At 31.2% G+C, this 6,523-nt stretch overlaps 1 pseudogene; it reads left to right on the top strand.

Moving 5' to 3' along the window:
* The first annotated feature begins 6,057 nt into the window (after positions 1–6,057).
* LOC112476777 lies at positions 6,058–6,176 on the top strand (annotated as a pseudogene).
* The last annotated feature ends 347 nt before the right edge of the window (positions 6,177–6,523 follow it).

Here is a 6,523-nt window from a genome sequence, read left to right as displayed (position 1 = left end):
AACAAAGGAAAATGTGCTTGGTGCAAATCACCACTGAGGTATGGTGTGACAACTTTGCCTCACATGTTAAATTATGCCAGAATATAGGTTAACAAGAGTATTATTCTTTTGTGTTGTTTGTTTATAATGAATGAAAGCCTCAAGTGAAGACATACTGAAGTGAAGACATACTGACCTTCCATTAAATAGTGAATAAACTTGAAGAAAAGTCATCCTGTTTCCAACAAATTTTTGTTTGAAGGACCATATTTCTGGCAAAAATAAAAGTATCCAAAGAAAATGACTAAAAGACAGAAGCCTGAACAAATAAAAGAGATCTGCAATTATCTAAATCAAGGTCACAGCATTATTAAATAGTCACTCAGAAAGATTTGCCCACCAAAGAGTATTATTCCTTTTTCTGATTTCAGGGACTTACTTTTCCTTAATAAATTATGTATTGTTTAATAAAAATATATTATATGCATCAACATTAACATTTGTTCTGTAAGTAGTAAATCATAAGCAGTGTTACTACTTTTATTGTTATATTTAAAAACTTTCACAAGGAGTCCCATTTCCTTATTTTATAAATGCATTTCTAGGTTAAAGTTATAGAACCCTATTTGATATGTCATGCACTATGATAATTAATTTCACCTAATTTAAGTTCCTCTACTCATTTTACAGAAAAAGAAATTGCGGGGTTCAAAGTAGTTAAGCAGTTTTTACTAGAAAATTTCAAGTCTAAGATTCTAAAATAATATTTGGGGTATTAAAAAATAACTCAGCGTATTTAGTAAGAAAATATAAGCAAAGAGTTTATGTGTTCATCAGGCCATTGTTCATTTATTCAACACATTTATTTAATGCCTACTATGTCCTTAGCAATAATCTAGATACTTGAAATATACCAGTAAATAAAGCAAAGTCCCCTGCCCATGTAGAGGTTACATTTTTGTTCTTTCCATTGATTACCAACTATTTTTGAATTGAGAATTTATGGTAAAATAAATTGGTATAATTTTTAAATATTTTCAAGATTTTACTTCTCTTTTTATAGGTAAAGGAATAAAAGTTATGCAAGCTACTTTTGGCAAATTATCTCTATCCTTAAGGTTACTAACTAACATATTTGTGATTATATAATCACTACTGTTCTCTATTCAAACTTAATTTTTCCCACCATCTGTTAGTACAGGAGTTCTGAAATAAAATCAGTTGTTGCTGTATAATTTGTTATTGTAAGAAAGACTCCTTGAGTTTTAAAATGTTTTTTAAACTACTAAAATACTTTGGTTCAAAATAAAACGATCTGTATAGAAAAGCAACTGAAAAAATGAAAGTCAAAGATAAAAGTGTTGGCAATATAGTGTCTCCACAGCTGATGGTGTGTGTATATATATGAGTACAATTCTGAAATATATATAAATTCTATAGATTCCACAAAACACCTGCTACTCAAAGAAAGCCAGAAATTATTCTAAATGGTCATTACAATCAACTTGGCAAAAACTGAAAAGTTACAATTATAAAACAAGTACCTAGTTCATGCCAATATTTGTGGAAACTTATTCATCTGCTTCCCATATACCTTTGGGCTTGATACTTTGCATCTAGCAGGAGAAAGCTATTAGTATAGAACTTTATATAAAGTTCATGCCACTGAATCTGTCACTGTGGTATACCTTGGGAAATGTTACTATACAAGTCACCATCTGTAACCCTAAAATAAGTTGAGAAAATAAAGAATTTCTTGATTAAGTAATCCTTGTAGAAATTTATCAACATGAAAAGAGTATGAAAAGGGGATGCACAATAATTATTTCTATTACTAACATTATTATATGACAAACACTGTGGTAAATACTTTATATATTTTTTCTCACTTAATCTTTATTGTGACAGCAATGCAATACCAGATTAAAAAAATAAATTGAGATGTTAAATTATTACAAACAGTGATACAGAAGGATTCAATTTCAAAACTGTCCACTGCAATGTGTACACTTACTCAGTATCAGTAACACTTACAGTGATTCTTTGATTCCTGCAAGAAACTATAAAATTCTCCAAATTGGACATTGTACCTGTCAATCTGTATGACTAATATATAAACATATTCTCCGGGAAGATGTTAAGAGGAGGCACATGAAGAATATCTAACTTCCTGTTTTGGTTCTTGAGGAAACTGATCCAGAAGAGATTAATGACTTGTCTAATGTACTTATGTTGATTTTTGTCAATACCAAGATTAGAAGCAAGTCTCCTATTGCTGAGCTTTGCCAAGAGAAAAAGGCCTCGAAAAGTCACAGATGGTTAAAGTATCACTAGTCTGTGCATACCTTTTAATACCAATGTCTCATACCCTCCTTTAAGTGAAAGAAATGTCATAGACTACAAAACTAAATGCAGTAGAAAGATACTGGAATGACTCCTGAATACCTGGCTCTTCAAATATTAAAAGAAAAAAGGAAGTCAAGAAGGAAAGCAGGAAGAAAAAAGGAACAAAGAAAGGAGAGGAAGAAGAGAAGGAAGGAAGGGAGGGAGAGAGGTAAAGAAAGAGGGAACAGAAAGAAAAAAGAAACAAAAATTGTTGTTCTCAAACCTGTATGAATTCCTAGATTTCTGGAAGCCCCACATGGCTGTGTATGCATACTGTTCCAGGGACTAATTCTGGCAGGAATAGCTGGCAGGAATATTCTCGAACATAAGTTGCTTATATAAAACTTCGTTAAAGCTCACAGTTGCATTCTTGATGATTTAATTTACTCACAATAATAGCAGAGGTACAAAGTGATTTTTAGATACAATTAACACTTCCATGACTAGAGCAAAAATATTAAAAGGCAATTTTGTTCTGTTGGAAAACACACTAGTTTATATATTCAAATAATACACACTAGTTTATATATTCAAATAAGTCCTTTAGAGATAACCCTGCCAACCAATAGTCCTAGATTATTACTTGAATACAGTTTGTGAATTTAAAATAAAACTTCACTAGAGAAGTTTAAAATAGCAATGGAAAACAGCTTTTAGCTTTGGATCACTAAGGACTCACAACATGACTTGTCTTTGACCTTCCCAAAACAATTTAAATGTACCAGATGTTTTGAAAGCAGATATTCCTTTGAAGCAACGAAGTATTCAGTTATAGTTTAAGAATTTCTAAATAATGTCTTCTCCCTTTGGGTCATATAGCTAAGTATGCAATGGGAAGCCTTTTGTCTATTACATATGAAGCTAAATAGTACTAAAAAATTTTTTTGACAGTTAAATTTTTGAGAGCATCATTCTCTAAACCTGTAGTTAAATATGCATACAGTACTGGGATAAGCTGACTTTAATTGCTATTGAAAGAAGACATATGCTGCACTTGAATGAGCATAGAGTTTGGAATCCAAAGATGAAAAGTGGAGTTCAACTTTTACTTCTTAACCTTATAACTTTGGGCAACTCATTAAATCCTCTTGTGCTTTTATTTATTCTAGCATGAGGCCAAAAAGCTGATCAATGTAAAATTGCTCTGTAAAAAGATAAATGGTCGGCAAATATTAAAATAAAGATGTATTTTGATTTAATGAGTAAATGCATTTTCTAAAGTTAGTCAATAGAATTATCTGATTATTTTAAAATCATGTTCAGAGTATCATGATTAATTATCAAACTATTTTACTTAAAATTGATTACTTTCATAATATGTAACTCTAAGAAAATATGTTCTTAATGAAACAACACATGATAAAAAAATATTTTATGTAGATTTTTTCCTTTAAGTTTATCTCAAAGATTGGGAAGTGAACCACTCAGAAATTGTTATAATACATTTATCTAAATAGTTTTCCCTCGAAAAAAGGCAAAGTTGAAATTAGAAAGACTAAATTGACTATATTTGCACCAGAATAGAATTGAAATTAGTAGGATTTCCATGATACTCAAATGAAGAGGATACCCAAACACTCAGCATTTACACGTGTATAGAATGAAACAAAATCATTCACTTTAGTCATGACCTGCAGTATGGCAACAAAAGGTCTGTCAAAAGAAGAGATTATTTTTTTTACAGTGAAGAAATAACTCTTTATCAGCAGCTTCAGCATAAATACACTCTCCAGTTCAGCTTCATCCTCTTTATAATAGGCTGGATTGTAGTACCACCCCTAGCTGACATTGATAGCTTTTGGCAATCCAGTCAAGAGAAAAGTGGTGACCAAATAATCATGATGGTTTAATATACAAGCACATGCTTTCAAATTGATGGGCCTTTTTTCGTAGGTTTTTTAAATGATGTTTAGATCTTTAGGTTTTATAGTCACATCAAAACAATGTACTATTAATACATCTTTATAAATATGGGGTATATTTTTAATCTAAAGGCCCTTAATGATAAATTTGAGTATGAACTCCTCTAAGAAGTACCTATCACTACATCTCCTTCCAAGGAGACACATAATAGACACTCAAAAATAGTTCTTAAGTTTTTTGAGTTAAAATTTTGAGGATAAAGAGTTCTTAGATAATTTTTTTTTCTGAGTTAAGATAAAGTGTCTGGCTGGCTGCTGGTCATTGGCAGTTTGCATTTGCTCTCTACATACAACAGTAATTGAAATCCTTTTTATTTGATTTAGTTGTTGTTAATAAACTCTAAAAAAGCAGCCTGGATAAAACATAAAATCTTAAGTTTTTAAAAATATCAATTGATTATGCTTGAATTTTTAGCATCTAATATTTTGATTTTATAAAATTACATGTTAATTATATGTGATTGCTTGGTTATTATTTCTCCTTTGACTGACTTGCCAAAAGCTATAGATTTCAGCTTAAGGTGGTACCAAAATTCAGCCTATTATTAAGAGGATGAAGCCAAATGGACAGTGTATTTATGCAAATCAAATTTTATAAACGATAAATGTTTTTGCTCTTAAATCTTGAAATGAGCAATAAGAAGTCAACTACCTGAGTTATTTTTACTTTTAAGTTCGAAACAAATAGGACAAGCATATGTGGTAAAAAATGAGCATGTCCAACCCACTTAGAATATATTGAGTTAAAGCCATTTCAGCAAAACATTCTTGAGCCTTCTACTTCAGCAAGTCATTTGTTATTAAAATAAATCTACAATAATAAAATAAAGAGTTGGTGAATTAAGGAAAGTGTTTCATGTCCATCAAACTTTAGAACATGATAGAGTGCTTTCTATGCATGAAGGGTAGGTAGAATCGCATGCCTTCACATCTATTCATAATCATTTAGAGTAGAATGTAAGTCCTATTTACACTTAGGCATAATTCATATTCCACTTCAAGGAATAATTTAATGCTTCATTATATTAGTTATGTTATTATAAAATAAAAGGATATAAATGAGTACAAAATCACCTGTCAGTATAAACTGCCATAGTGAAATGAAGATACGTTTATTATGCTCATACTATATATTCTTTCAAAACTATAGACTCACATTTTCTCTGCCAATAAATTCACAATTGAATCACAAGAAACACAGCAGGTTAATATCTGTGGCAGCAACTTTTGATGTTAATGAGTGAATTGGCAGTCATAAAACTGGATGGGTTACAGAACATACGGTTGCAAGAAAAAACACATTGGCTTAATGTTTCTTCTCTTCCTCCATGAAAATTATAGGCATGGGATGATTTTTCAAGATTAACATTTACATTGAAAAGTTATAGGGCCAGACTTTGAAACTATACCTAAAAGTTGTTGCCTTCTTTTTGAATGACAGTAAAGATGATTCACTTTAGCCTTGGTATTCTCCGAGAAAAAGTTCACCTGTACCTAAACGTTAGCAAGGTCTCTAACAAAAAATACTGGATGAGGAAAAAAGGAAAAGAATCCACACTGATAGTTATTATTTATTTATTGAAAAAGTCTTAATTGAGGGCCTTCTATGTGTTAGGCACAGTTCTAGGGGCTGGTGACATGGTAATAGGCAAAATAAACACAATCTTTTGTATGGAGAAAAAAGTCTATTGCATGTAACAGACCTTATATGACTAAATACCCCTAGTCCACTTCTTTAGAGGATGTGATTGGTGTTAAGAAAAGAAGGATATTCTAGGGCCATGCCACCCTGAACATGCCCAATCTCGTCTGATCTTGGAAGTTAAGCAAGATTGGGCCTGGTTAGTATTTGGATGAGAGACCACCTAGAAAAACCAGGTGCTGTAGGCATTAAAAAAAAAAAGAAAAGAAAAAGAAGATAGGGTGTTATGAGAGAGTTTAATTTAGATTGGTTAGTCAAATATGGCTTATTTAATGATAAAAATTAACTTAGATCTGAAGGATCCATGCTATGCCTATTTTTCATCAGGCTACAAAGTTATTGGGAAAAAAAATTGGATTTCAGTTTCAAGCCTATCAGATCCAAAGCCACTCATAATGCTAGAGCTGTCTGAGGAGTATATCAAAAAGCCACAGTGTAAAGCATAAAAAATGACTATTACGAATGTTTCTAAAAGAAAACTGGATGGCATTAAACTATACCACATTAATTCTTGCTTTATTTCTGAACAATTTAT

Source organism: Pteropus alecto, unplaced genomic scaffold, assembly GCF_000325575.1.
Source record: "Pteropus alecto unplaced genomic scaffold, ASM32557v1 scaffold112, whole genome shotgun sequence".
In the NCBI taxonomy this organism is placed as follows: domain Eukaryota; kingdom Metazoa; phylum Chordata; class Mammalia; order Chiroptera; family Pteropodidae; genus Pteropus; species Pteropus alecto.
The sequence above is the reverse complement of the archived record's forward strand: the minus strand, read 5'-3'. Positions and strand labels throughout refer to the sequence as shown.